This window comes from Miniopterus natalensis, chromosome 6 (assembly GCF_054644295.1).
Source record: "Miniopterus natalensis isolate mMinNat1 chromosome 6, mMinNat1.hap1, whole genome shotgun sequence".
NCBI classification, from domain to species: domain Eukaryota; kingdom Metazoa; phylum Chordata; class Mammalia; order Chiroptera; family Miniopteridae; genus Miniopterus; species Miniopterus natalensis.
Window position 1 is genome coordinate 69,150,337 of NC_142086.1, and position 15,689 is coordinate 69,166,025.

Sequence of the window (15,689 nt, forward strand, 5' to 3'; positions counted from 1 at the left end):
TTTGTTATTAGTTGCAGTTTCTTCCTTCTTGACCTTACATCTCCTCCAACAATGATCCCATTTTCTACTATCCTTTGAATGAATTTTCTCTTTTCAGAGTTAGACATGCTCCTCCTCATGTGTCATTTCTGGTAAACACACTAATTAGGCTTTTGACGGCACCACTAAACAAAATTGTTTTATTAATGTCAGCAATAACTGCCAATGACAGTCTTCACTTTTATGTGCTATTAGCGATCTTTGACAGAAGTGATCACTCCCTCTAGCTTGAAACCCTGTCTTCTTGCTTTAAGACATGACTTCATTCGCTTCTATTGCTGTATCTCTGTCTGGTGCTTTCATTCACCTTTTGAAATTCCTCCTTATTTCTCAGACTCTAACCATGGAGTGCCCCTAGGTCAGCCTTGGTCTTCTTATTATCTTGCTCTACTCCAACTTTCGTGATGGTTGCATTCAGACCCGTAGTTTATATATAACCTCACACTGATACCAGTGTGAGGTCACTTTCCTAAAATCCAACTGCTTATTTGACATCTCTTGAATGAGCAAATCCTGTGAGAGATCTACCTAAATCTAAACATCTAAAACCTAAATTGATATATTTTTTTTATATCATCATGTAACTATGGCTATTTTTTTATTATTATAGTTTTATAATAATTCTTAAAGTGAGATAGTTCTTTTTTAGATTTTAGATTTTTTCCCCTTTTTTAGATCTTTATAGTTCCATATAAATTTCCTTACAAAATTCAATTTTTTAAAGAAATTATGCTAGAATTAGGTTGTTATTACTTTGAGTATGTAGATTAATTTGGGGAAAATTGATATTTTCATCATATTTATATCTCTCAAATAATTTAGATATGTATATTTTTTTCAGAAATATTTTATAGTTTTTCATGTACACGTCTTTCATTTATTTTGTTCAATGTATTCCTAAGCATATTAGTGGTTTAATTTTATTAAAAATATTTTTGAAATCTTTTTATTTTGAAACAATTATACACTCACAGGAAATTTCAGAAATAGTGCAAAGTGCCCAGCTTCCTCTAATGGTGAAATTTTCTTTAGCTGTAGTGCAATATCAAAACCAAGGAAATGATGTTGGTACACCACTGTGTTAGCACAGGTAGCTAGTTAGGTATTAAGAAAAGAGAGGTGAGCTCAACAGGCTAAGTTTGATTAACTAGGAAGCTACAGCTTTACAGACATCCCAGGAGACAGCTACAGCCTCCACCGAAGAGACTTAATCCCAGAGCGTGCAGGAGACACTGGCTTTCCAGTTTCTCCCGGAAACAACTGTTCAGCCCACAGACTGCTGGGACAAGGGCAACCAACAAGGGGGAATCCTTCGGAGTGCACGTGCAGGAGAAGCCAGATGATGAAGCAGAACTTTGAAGCATGCCCAGTAGGAGCCAAAATGACAACAATAAAGGGGAAGAAAATCTGAGAAAGGGATCTAATGAAATAAGGGCAGGAAATCCTGGAAGATCCATGAAAGGGATTGGATAGGAAGAGGGCCCCGCTCAAGCCCACAAAGAATTAGAAAGAAGATTGGTTAGTTTGCAAGAAAACTTACCCCTTCCCAAGCCCAAGGAAATATAATCAAAGCCTGACAAAGGCCTGCTGAGCAGCACCTCAGTGGGTCATTCTCCCTCCACAGCAGCCCGCAGGCCAGGGCGAATCAAGGTGGCCACTGGGCCAGAGCACAGAGGGGAACCGAGACTAAGCTAGACTACTGGAGCTTCAGATGCTGATGGTGGGACAGTGGCACAGGTCTCTGGGCCCTGGTCCTCCTCCTGGGCTCGGTGAGGACAAGTGTCAGCTTGTGGCCCCAGAGGCTGCAGTTCTTCCACAGTGAGACAGAGCTGAGCCGCCCGGTTTGGATGAAGCAGGGCAGCAGTCTCTCGGGGAGCATCAGTGTCCTGTGTGCCCTTCCACTAAACCTGAACACTGTGCCATAAACCCTCCTTTGTGGGAGTCCCAGAAATGTTTTCTCCTGGCTTCTCAAGAACCCACTCCAGGCCAGTACAGCAGACTCCCTTGGTCCCAGTACATATCCAACAAGTGCTAACTAGGCTACAGACCTTCCTCAGTTTTCACCATTCTTAATCTGCATTTGTGTGCAACATGTATAGTTCTAAGCGATTTTATTCTATACAATAATTTGTGCAACTACCACAAAAATCAACTGTCTGTGACGACAAAGAATTCCTTCATGCTATCCCTGTCCCAAGACAGTCATTAATTTGTAGTTTTATCCTTTTGGAATGTTATATCAATGAAATCATGCATAATACTATGCCTTTTAATTACTTCCAAAGAATCTTGAAAGTTGGTGGAAGTGAGTGGGGTTGTAGATGAAACTTTTAACCATGAGTTGGTAATTATCCATGCTGGGTAGGGCAGCCACGAAGACTCATTATACTACATTCTCTACTTTGAAGTACTTTTGCTATTCCCCTTAATAATAATTTAAAGAATGAAAGCTACATTTTTAAAAGAGAGGATATTCAGAACAGAAGACAATGAGATGAATGCTGTCAAATCAAGGAAATACAGGGTGGGGGAAGTAGGTTTACAGTTGTGAATATGTGAAACACAGAGTTTATTCTTGCATTATTATTTATTAATTATTGTATTACTTTATTTCTCATTCAAACAACTATAAACCTACTTTTGCCCCACCCTTACATTAGAGAGAAAAGTAATTTCAAGTGTCAATAGTCAGGTAGGAAATAACCAGAGAAATTAAATAGGCATGACTGAAATAACAGTAAAGGCCATAATGATTAACTTCAAGTAGTTATTTCTGAATTGAGATTAAAATTGATGATATAAAATAGTTATAAAATTTAGTATGTATGGAAAGCAAGTAAAATACATTAAGTTTAATTCATAATCTTAAAGAAACAAATGCAAAAATAAAATTTCTCACACACATGTTATAGATTTCAAGTTTTTCCATAGAAAGATCACTTAAAAGTAGAACTGCAGTTAAATTTACTCTTAATAAAAATATTTGTTACAGATGAGGGGACAAATAAAACTAGATGATGATGTAGGAAATATGTAGGGAAAAGATTAGCCAATAATGAGTCGTACTGAAAATGAATCGAGGTGATTTAAAAATAACACTCTTTTTAAGGGTAGCTTTAAACCAACTGGGCAGGAATTTTCAGCTTAATGATGGCAGCTAAAGCTTGTATTTGTGGCCCACTGGGACCAAACATTGAGGAATAATTTTCTTTAGTGTCATTACTCCAGAGCGGCTCATTCCAATGGAAGTTTCTGTAATGATGGAAATATTCTACATCTGGGCTGCCCAATATCTCAGCCACTAGGCACATGTGGTTATTGAGCACTTGAAATGTAAGTTAGTGTGAATGAGAACCTGAAATTTTATTTTAGTTTAACTTTAATTTTAATTTAAATAGCTATGTGTAGCTAGCAACTAGAATATTAGACAAAGCAGGTATAGGGAATTAATAAATTCTCACCTTCAATCAACCCATTTCAACCACCCAGATTTTGAAATTAGTCATGGATTTGACTTGATTTTCTACTCCAAATTTCCTTAGAAATTTGTACTGTTAAAGGGATTATTGTATGACTAGCTTTCATATTTCTCCTCCTATAGGCCCAAATACAAATCTCTGATTTTTTTTCATATATTTTTTTCATATTTATATTCCCAATTATGGCCTAAAAGGCATATCTATTGTAAAACCCTTATAGCTGTTCCCCTATGTTACTTACAGTAATAATAAAAAATTAACAAACAGAATTTGACTTGAGTCATTTCCTTAAGGGAAAAAAATATCTATTCTTGCTCACTCTATAACAATTAAGTTAAATAAATATATATATATTTTAGATTGGCTTTGAACAATGGCTCTATCTCACTCAAGTATAACTCCTGGCATCTAAGTAAAGAAGTTGACTTACATCTTTTCGTGATATATTAAGGCGCTCTGAAACCAATCTGATCCAATTTGGCTGAAGGAAGACACTCAACCCATGGGGTTTTTGAAGTAGCTTAAGCAAGCAAAACTTGCATTCTGCAATTATCTGCATTTTAAAAAGTGCTCATTACTTAGCTTCTGGGCAGATATAAGAGGCTAATTATACTACTTAAAGAAATGTATGGTTAAGTTTCAAGTTTCCATTCTACCTGCATCATCAGGCAGAAACTTGATTAAACAGATGGGCCTCACCACATGACCCTCAAAATCAGAACTGAGATTTTGGAGAAACAAAGAAAGTGCCAAAAGGTGTTCATTCTTCATGGAAAAAGCCCTAAGGCACCTTTATATGCTAATGCTGAATCAGCATTACACTTTGAACTTACCAAAGTCAAAAGAAACAGCCCGGCAAAAAAACTTGAAAAAGGTTCTACAAATCATAACATAGGAGAATTACTACTATTTATTTTAACACAAATTAGTCACATGGATTTAAGACTGTATGAAACTCCATTGCCCTGAAAGGTTATTTCATTATTGAGTTACATTACAAACTAAGATGAGGCATAGATATATACCATACTGAATCTAACAATCTAAAAAGCTGAACCAATAGTCATGGAAACATAAAATACAGCACAGAAAATATAGTCAATAATATTGTAATAACTATGTATAGTGCCAGTTGGATACTGGAAATATCGGGGGGGAGGGGATACTTTTTAAGTATATGATTGTCTAACCAATATGCTATGTACCTGAAACTAATACAAAATAATATTGAATGTAAACTGTAATTGAAAAAAAATAAAAACAAATTAATAAAAGTAAAATTTGAAGAAGCCTTATCGTAAAAAATAGCAAATATATCATAAAGCATGTCCTACATTTCAGTTTATAATGGCTTAAAATTAGCATTAATAGTAGCTTAATTTCATATGAGTAAATATTATTATCAGTTTCCAAAACCAATGTAAAATTATATCTTCTTAGAGTTTAAATAACTTAAAAAATATATACCTTAAACTGAGTTATATAAGCTATTAAGAACTAACATTTAGTGAATTCTCAACAATTTTTATTTAAGAAATCAAATATTAGAGCCACAATAACGTTGTAAAATTATAACATGATAACATAGATATTGACCTCTAAACATAATAAATAAATAAATACATAAATAAGTGAACACGCACACTTATATACTTGGGCTGTTTTGAGTGATAAGATTAGAGGGCACAGAATAGTAGTATATCTTTTGAGATATGAGTCAGAGCTCCAAAGACTGCTACATATTTTTCTCTCATTTAGTCATGGATTCATTCTTACTTTCATTTATTCATTCATGCATTTATTTATTTAACACATGATCATTAAGTATTTTCTGTGTTAGTTATAGATTAGGCCCTAGAAATAAAAAATAAATAAATAAATGCAATTACTTACTATAAGCAGAATGACATGTTACATAATCTGGAGGGTAATAAGAGATACAGTATGCAAGTATGAACTTTCTCTTTAAAAAAATTATATGATAAGTTCCTCATATAAATTTTGCATTGCTCTTTTAAAAGTGACTTTTATGAGTTTTCAAGTTACATTTGAGTGTCATTAATTGTCATTGCAACACAAAATATGATATTTGAAAACAAAAAACTGACACCATTTTAATTAGCTAGTTAATAATAGGGAAGGAGCAAAGGGAAAGCCAGATGTTATAGGCATATCATTGGTCAGCTTCACCAGGAAGCTGCAACTTTGTACTCCCCAGGGAACCCCTGGTTATTCCCTGGAAAGCAATGGGGGAAGGGATCAAACAAAGGGAAGAGTGCTGCATGTCCAGTGAAGTTGAGGTGACATAGGGAAGGTAGTTGTCTGTCAGTCACACGTGGGAACAGAAATCATGGGCCAGAATGGGTGCAGCCACTGCAAGCGCATGAAAATTTGAGAATATATAATCTCCTAAACAAAAGAGTTCTCTCCCTCTTGTGCTCTTGGCTCACTCTTGGCTTCCTTGCATTTGCCCGTGTTTTCCTTCATAGTCATGTGGCCATGCGGAGCCCACATGCAATGGACTAATAGACTGCAGTGGGAAATACAAGCTAAGCTCCCCTGATGCTGTATTGGATGTATAGACATGGAAAAGAAACACTGGACACTGGCTCTGATTTTAGCTCTGCTAAAGCCTCAGCTACACTTCTTCTCTGGAGGGACAAAGGGAAATGAAACTCTGGAAACTCAGGGATTTAATTCCACGGAAATAAAGCTTCTACATTATTGCATCCTCCAGTGTGAGTCTCAGAAAACTCATTTTCTCAGAATATCACAAGAAGTCCACTCCCATTAGCAACCAGGGGAGACAAGGCTCCTCTTCACACCATTAACAGTACTATAGAGAGACAGTATAAGAAACAAAATGGAGATATTGAAATCACTTAATTTAATAATCTTATTTTGTTGCTTTGAGAAAAATTTTATATCCTGATATTATTTACAAATATTTATTTGTAAAGCTTATATTCACAAACACTAGTTAATACAGCTCCTTGAATCTTTCTAAGTTGTTTATCTTAAATAGAATATAATTGTATTACACTGACAGTTGATCAGTTGTTAACTGTCAAATATTCAACACTGTAATGAAGAACATTGCCATTACATATGATTGAAGCAGACAGAAAGATATGACTAAGCCAGCACCCTTGAATTGTCACAAACTGCTTGCTGTCCCTTAATGTTTCATATGTGAGAGTAGCCTAGTGGATTGAGAGAATTATTAATATATTGTTAGTCGCAGCTTTTGGCCTTAACCCCAATGTGCTCTTTTAGTTATATGAGCTACAGAAAATTTGTGATATAAGGTATAGGGGAGGTAAATATTTACTTCAATCCTCTAAGGGTCCTTTGGCTAGGCCTGAGCATTAAACTGACATACAACTGGTTAACAGGAAAAAGTAGAGGCATTTATATAAGCTTTACATGACATAGGAGTCCTTATAAAGAAACAAAAACCCAAAGCAATAGTGAAACCTATTTGCTTTTATATTAGGTCGAACAAAGGGAGGCAATTATGGAAAAGTTAAAGATGTGAGGAAGCTAAAGGGAGATAATAATTATTTGATCAAGGTCTCTTGGCTTTGACTCACCATGGAAGAAGTTTCTTTTCTCCTGGTACAGGAAGGGTATCTTACTCGTGGGAATTTTTAATCTCCTGTTCTTAGAAATAAAATGGGAGGTTAGAATGTTCCTCTTCCACCTGCTGTTTTTTAGGTAACTTTAACTCAAAATAATCCTTATGCCAAAATGGCATATTCTGTGGTGACGTTTTCTGCCATGCTTCAGAGGTGTGGTTTTTTTTAAGGCTAAGCCAGAAATATGACCTAGTTTAAAACTCAAATCAATAGCCTACCTCTCCTTCCATTCTTGGGATCACAATGTAGCTTCACATCTATAATTGCTTATCATGAATTCAACCCATTCTTGTTATTGTTAATTCCCACCTGAGGATAATTGTTTCCATTGCTTTTTCAGAGTGGAAGGGAAGGAGGGTAGGGGAGAGAGAGAAAAAAACATCAATGTGCCAGAGACACATCAACCTGTTTCCTCCCACACATTCCCCCACTGGGGGTAGGGAGCAAACCTGCAAACCAGGTACGTGCCCTTGACTGGGAATCGAACCCTCAACCCTTCAGTGAGTGGGCGTACCCTCTAACCACACACCAGCCAGTGCCCGACAAAATTTTAAAGTAGCTACTATTTACTGTTCCTGGCACTGAGGCTACAGGTCAAACAACATCCCGCACATAATATGTTTATCTAGAGCAGGGGTGGGAACCATTTTTCTCCCAAGGGCCATTGGCTATTTATAACATCATTTTTGGGCCATACAAAATTATCAACTTAAAACTTAGGTATATAAAAGGCTCCTAGATTTATTGAATTTTGAGTCCCACCTGCAGTTGCCTAGGCAGGGCCAGAACAAACGATTTTTCTGGCCAGAGGTCCGGCACCCCTGATCAAGAGGGTGTCACTCAAAATAGCAAGAACAGAACAAACTCAGAGAAACCTCACTGGGTGTAGGAGATCTGCCTTCCAAGGAAGAGAGAGTTTTAGGTTCTCCTATCCCACCAACTTTGCAATATGACCTGCAAAACAGGAAACACCACAGGAAACCAAATTTAAGGAATTTCCATTGATTTCAGGCCTCTGAAGATGCTAGATCAAAGTTGAGATAGTTTTACTTATTGCCTGAACAGTACCAACCCCCAGTACTTTTAACCCATGACACATATCAGTTCTCACCTTAAAATGGAATAAAGAGAGAGATAGAAAGATGAGAATCTGCAGTTCTTTCCAAACACCAATATTTAGTAAATGCAAATTGTGTTATTTTAGCTATTGTAAACATTTAAAAATAGCATTAAATAAAATAAAATAACTCTAAATAAAATAACTCAAAAAATATACTGGTGAATGTTGATACTATAAATCAAAACTTACAGCTATATAACAATCTATTTTTGCCAAGGAAAGAGACTAAAATGTAAAAGAAAATTATTTTAGTCCCTCTTACATTTCTCTGTCTCTTGCATTGACCACTTAGAATAACTCAGTTTGCAGATAATTATCTACAATATCTCAAATATTTTCCTATCATAAATTCTGAAAAATATATCTAAATCTATTTTTTCTGTTCTATTATTAATGCATAGCCACACATTTTTAAAGCATCACCATATGGTAAATTCAACAAAGATTATAAAATATCGGTACCTTCTAATTGCTGTGTTTCACCAAAACTATTTTTTTATTATCTGCTTTTGTTACCTAGCCCTTCTTTCTCTACCCCCAGATGTTTGTAACCTAAACTTTATTTTTATTCTATGCATATTAAGAGTGTTCTCCTACTCTTGTTTGCTTTATCTTATCCATGATCAGAAATGTCCATGATTTAAACAGGAGTATTTCACACTGCTTGGAAGCTATACAGTGCTGCTTGCAGAAATAGGACCAGCATTTTCAGCAGAACAAGAATGAATCTCATATTTTTCACCATTGTCCTGCTGCTATCCCTGCTTATAGCACTAAGCACCCTACTGGTATGCTACTAAATTTGCTTCATTTTTTTAAAATGTTTCATTTGAATTAACTAAGTTACGTGCTGATGTGTCTTGGTAATAGCTCCTACACACTTTCTTGTCTTTGAGCCAGCTTATGTAACTTCCTTATACAAATTCTTTTTACCCAGGTAATCACATTCCTCTATTCTACTTCCTTAAACTATAAAATATGATAATATTTGGCTAGAATATGGTGTCCCTAAGAGTAGCTTCAAATCCATAGGCACTTATGCATTCCTAGTCTGCAGGGCTTTGGTCTTTGAGCCCTACCCTTTGTATAGAAGGGGTAGTGTAGTGATTGTAGCTTGCAGCACTGGGGAGAGGGCATTTGGGGCCTGCTGGCTATTCTCCCTCTTTCCCTTCTTTTAGCAGTAAGTCTGGGGTGAGGTAAGCAGGGGACTGGAGCAGGGAGGTGGGCACAGAGGTCCTCAGGGCTTGACAGCAACAGAGGTTTAAGGGGCAGCTCTCCTGTATTCTGGCCATGTGGGAAGTGCTGAGGAGCTATGAGGAAGCCCACTATGCCTACCGCCCAAAAGCTTAGAGAAGGGAGGGTCAGGAGCATATGCAGGCATGGTTTTATTTTTGAATGTTTCTTTCTCAAGCTATACAATGAAGCTTGCAGAAGCAGGATCAGCATTTTATTTATTATTTATTTATTTATTTATTTATTTATTTATTTATTATTTATTTATCTGTTTATTGAATCACATCATTTATTTAAACTCTATGAAAACATTTCATTAAAACTAAATCAATTCATATATTTGGTGACCGAATTAATAACTGTTCTTACGTGATTTAACCATAAAGTCTTTCTTATTCTAGAAGGGCATGCTGAAGAAGTCCTGACACACGTCTGCCATGTCCATGATCTACAGGTTTACAATTTCTCCTTTGTGCTCCCTCTTCAAGCGTTAAATGGCAGCTTGATATTCTGCTTCAGTGTACTTCGATCCCACTTTTCCTCTGTGTCCTTGGTCTTTAGGGGTAGCCAGGCAGCTTGGAGTCTGCCAGGAGTCCTATAGTCCTGCTCAGTGGGACTGCTTTTGACATTCCTTCCTTTATTAGGGCTTTCTGTAGTCTGTAAAGCTCTCCTGGATTTTACAATTGCTAAAATAATCTGGAGGTGAACAGTGGAACACTGTTTTAGACTCTAGGAATGCTTTTTGTTTGTTTGTTTGATTTGTTTTTAGAGGGAGGGAGAATGGTGAATAAACATTCCTGAAGTGGGAGAAGTAGACTAGCTCTACTTAAATGCAAAGACCACTTAAGAATCTGGTACCAAGGCTTTAAATTATTTTATAGATTTCCTCTTCAGTGCTCCTGATGATGGAGGATGTTATCAAGTCAAAAAACTTTACCATCCATGACTCTGAATTGAAAAGTAGTTATAAAAGTTGGCCTCTTACATGTAAAGGTAGATAAAGGAATATTTTAACCTGTTCATCTACTTATATTTTTATTTTCTACATATGCACAGAAATAACAGTGACACTGTTTCTCAAAGTGTGGTTCCTGCACTAGATTCCTATGCATCAATGGCTTTCATAATTTAATTAGCATGAATTATAGCTCTTTATATATTTCTATACACCTGTATGTACTACCTTTTACATTTTGGCAAGAGGTTGAATTAATAATATGTTGCATTTATTTTCCCTATCCAGTTTAGTCCTTTGAGAATCCTGAGAAGTTCAGCAAAGATTACATTGACAGAACTAATCATCTCTTGCATCCAATACTTTTCTCTTAATGCACCTATGCTGGACTCCATTCAAATGGAATTTTACTCTTAAAAGAATTCTTTCTTATATTCTTGATCAACAATCCTGAGAACAGATTGATGTTTTATGTCCACCCAGTGGATATTATGTGAGAAAGTAGATTTAAATCAATCCTTCAGATATTCAGTTCTTATGCCATTCAAAGGACTAATATATAAGGATCAGAAATTTGAATGAGGAGGATACACTGAATTGGAAACTAGTTTAGAATCCAGGGGAAATCTTTTGGCTTCTGATTTATTATTCCTTTCTAAGAAATTCACTCAAGTGTTGTGTTTCTTAATGACATCAATAACATCTGCCACTTTCATCCTCAATGGAGTGGTTAATATCAGGAAAGACAATTTTATTTGCAGAAGTAAGCTATACTATAAATTTTAATGTGGACCATACTTGTATATTTAATAATTTCATAGTTATTTCATAAAATGTTTATTCTATTCAACTTCTTTGTATATTGGAGCTACTCATACTGTAGTTACTATTCCTTTTTCATTTAGTAAAATTATTTGCAAAAAGCAACTAAAATACATTTGGTGAATATTACCATGTATAAATAATTCTTAGACTGGACATGTACTATTTTAAATCTATAAAAATATATTTTATTAACCTTTATTTTATTAATCAACCATTGTTTACTCAAAAATCCAGGGGAGCTTTATAGATTATAGGAAGCCCTTTATAAACCACGAAGCATGAACAAATGTTAGGCATTATTACATCACCAGGCCAGGAATAGAACAATTTTTACATTGCTAAAATATATATAGCCTCTATAATATCTTATTCTGTTTTATATAATACATCACTTCTCAGAATATTTTGGTTATACAATTTCTAAAGAAGAATTACATGTGGAGTTTTCTATAAGGTACCTACCCTTCTCAAGCTAAATAATTAAAGTTATTTTATAATACATAAGATACACAGTGGCTTTGGTCAAGGATGCTCTCAGAAACAGAGAAAACATATGATCTCCATTTCCAGAAAAAATGTGTGTAAATAAATACAAATCAACATTTGCAAAATTTCTGTATTAATATATTTGAAATTGATTTCTACACAGAAACAAAAAATTTAACTGAATTCATGCCTATTTCACACACATTTTTTCTTATAACTATTATTTTTAAAACAATCAGAAATTTTTAAAATATCAAAGCATAATCCTCTGTAAAGTACTTTGTAATAATACAAATGTGCCACAACTGTTTAAATTAAGAAATAGTCTTTAACACGGCAAAACACAAGTCATGGTTGATGTTTGATTAATTTTAAACTTTTAAATTTTTTCCAGCAGTTGTTAAAATGGAGACTCAACAAATTAACCAGCTGCAAAGAAGTTACAACTCCATTAGTTTGTTTTGGTAGATTAATGGGGTCTCTTGTCAAGGAACACCAAAATTCTCTGAAAATTTTTAATAAAGCCCTCAATTTTATTATGTTTATTTTGTCAAATCAATGTTATCCCTGGCAATGTCTGAAAATTTTTTTCTCTGCATCTACCAACAATATATAAAAAACTACACAACTATATGTGTGTGCTTTTTCCCCTCTAAGTTTGCCAGAGTAGGCGCTACATGAGAATTCTACAGTGTTTTCACATGTCTTCTAATTTCTGTATTCACAGAAATGGGCAAGTATTTATCTTTTCCAAATACAGCTGGCAGAAATATTTTCCTCAATACCAGGAACTTTTCAAAGGCTGTCAGGCCCTCCTTCCAGAATGGCAGCACCCACAATGGAGACTTTAAGGTCTTGAATGGAAAGATATTTCTCATTCTGTCAAAAAAAAAAAAATCTTCCAATTAATTTTGAATGTCAGATATCTATTTAACATGAAATATTTTAGTACTGAATGTAAAATTTTCTGAGTCGAGATTTCCTTCACTCATAAAAGATAAAATATGTGTGTGAAAATGGGATCAAGAGAGCTCCACCAGTCAGTCGCCTTGAGCCGGGCGAGCACTGCGTCCTGAGCAAGGCCAGCAGGGCCGTGGGAGTGCAGGCTGAAAAAGCGCAGGCCACGGGGCACTGCTCCTTCCTCCGGCTCTGCTCCGCTGCTGTTCCAGGGGCCTAATCGGGCCTGTGTCTGCCTCCTTTCCGAGCAGGCCAGAGACGCCATGTGGACAGCCTTCCTGCGTCAGCTCCCCACTCCAGGTGGCCGAGGGGGGTCCCAAACCAGTGCTGCCTCCTGGACATTGACCCAGCAGCCAAGTTTACTGGTGCTGGGGCTGCCACAGGGGGGTGGCTGGCTCAGGGGCGGGAATTGGAACAGTGCTGGGCAGTTTGACCATTGGCTATGCCAGGAGCCCATCTCGCAAGCAGCAGCTCTTCTCCTGTGCCTTCTGGGCTTTGCCCTGTCTGAGGCCATGGGGCTCTTCTGTTTGATGGTCGCCTTCCTGGTCCGCTTAGCCATGGGAGGCTCCAGGGGGGTCACCTACCCATCCCTGCTGCTTCGACTCTAGTCCATACCCAGTGCTGAAACATGCTAATCTTTACCATTAAACACAACATTTCTCTAAAAAAAATTAAACAAAGGAAAAAAAAAAAAGCCCTATCAGAAAGCACACAAACCAGTAACTACATATTCTGCTCACATTGCTTAACAAAACCTCTTGAAACAGAATGAACAGCCCAAAATATTAGTTAAAAAGAATCAGGGAATAATCTGCTTAGTGTTTTTGGAAAAATCTTCAACATTAATGAATTTCTACATAGAAAACAATGAGTCACAGGTACGTGCAAAGATTCTTTCTAATCCAAACAGCAAAATTTAGGTATTCTCAAGCAATGGAGTTGCTCAGACTTCAGAGTAAATTCTCATTGACATTTTTTCAAGCAAAGACATATTTTGTAATTTTGAAGACACAGATGTCCTTCAACATTGTATAAATAGCTGTACACAGTAAGATTCCCTGCTTTATGTGATTCAGTGGACCAATAACATGCCAAAACCCGCATCTAGCTGCAATGTCAGACATCAATGGTTTCTTCCAGTAGTACATTAATGGCAAATCCAGTAGCTGCCAGGAACTACTTCAGAACATTAAAGTAAATGTTATCTATTTCAAAATTAACAATGGCATTGAGCGAGTCCTTGAACGTTGAAGCGATGACTCTTCCTTTTCTTACAACACAAATCCATGATATTCAAAATGTCTTTGTGTTTAATCAGCAATGTAGAAAAGAATTTTTAAGACTATCCTGTTCAAGACTTTTATGTTGGTCACATATTCAAGATTTTTAAAATTTATCTTACTGTTGTAAGTATTACAGACCCCCATCCTGCACCTGCCCTTCCCTCCAGGACAAAATAAGTCATGAGATGATGATGCACTTCACTGCTGATGCGGTTTTGATATAGACATTAGATGATTTTTTTTTCTGCTTATATTAGTGAGAATTTTGCCACACAGGAATGTCTGGGCCTGTATGTGTTTCATTAATGTCAATGTTAAAAATAAAAGTATAAGGGCCTTTATCATGTTTTCAATTTCTGTCATTTTCTTCTCTAGACCAGGAGCTGATACAACAAACAACAAATATTGATAATGTCAATGAAGCACCACATTTTCTTTAATTTCTACCAATAAAAAACTCTTTGACTGCAGTATACATGCTATGCCTCCTTAAAATAGCTTAAAGTAAAATAACTTCATCAACTGACATACACATGTTATTTCACTGCAGAATATTATCAAACAAGGTCAGGGATAAATGGTTCTACATGACTTTGCATGTAAAAACAAGAATGATAGAAATAAAAATTTTATAATTTGTATTCCAGAAAAATCATAAACTTCAAGGACTTGTGCTTTTTTAGAGAAAGTGAGATACTTCTTTAAAACAGCTAAAATTTAATTTAACCCTTTCTCATTATAAACATTTTTCTCTTTTATTTTAATGAATAATTAGTGTTCCTATATTTATAATTATCAAAAGTGCAGACATTAAAAAAAGATAACATTTGAGAACTTTTTTAGGCCATTTGAGATTTCTCAGAATTTCAAGGGTCACAGAGTTTTTAAAAAGTGCCTCAGTCAAATATTTTGTTGCTGCTTTATCAGCTTTTACTTTTACTTGTGGTATTTCTTCAATCGTTAATGTGCTTTTGGCAAATATGTGCAAATGATTTTCCTTAATGGTATGAGTACAGGGGTTTTAATATTCTAAAATTAGTTTTTTAAGTATTTCATTTACAGACTATTATTACACTTCCATCTAGAGACAAACGCCTTCTCTAAGATTCTTAAATGTAGCTCATCTTGATGAATCCTTTACATATTATAGAAGAGAATGAATACAGGCGTGCTAGTGATTAGAGCCACATCCTTTAGTTTTAGCTTATTTGATGAAATGTTTATTTCATAAACCTATGGGCAGGGACAATGTCCTTTTTATTTTCCATCTCTAGTTGTAGTGTTGGGACCACCACATTCCCAGAATATATTTTAGTGAGTATATTTATTTTATACTTATTTTTATTACTTTGTTGTCATTTGTCATCCCTCAGTTCTGAATCCTTTAGGACTATTACATCTTTTAAAACGGTAATAATTTTTAACTATCTAATTTTTACATTAAAATAAAAAGATAAGCCCGGCCGGGTGTGGCTCAGCAGTTGAGCATTGACTTTGGATCCAGGAGACTGTGGTTCGATTCCTAGTCATGCCTGGGTTGTGGGCTCGATCCCCAGTTGCGGATGTGCAGGAGGCAGCCGATCAATGGCTCTCTCATCACTGATGTTTCTCTCTCTCTCCCTCTCCCTTCCTCTCTCTGAAATCAACAAAGGTATATTTAAAAAAAAAGATAAA

At 35.7% G+C, this 15,689-nt stretch overlaps 1 pseudogene; it reads left to right on the forward strand.

The window, feature by feature from the left end:
- LOC148092938 (ATP synthase F(0) complex subunit C1, mitochondrial pseudogene) overlaps positions 1–13,340 on the forward strand; it is an 85,359-nt pseudogene extending 72,019 nt beyond the window's left edge.
- Positions 13,341–15,689: the final 2,349 nt, after the last annotated feature.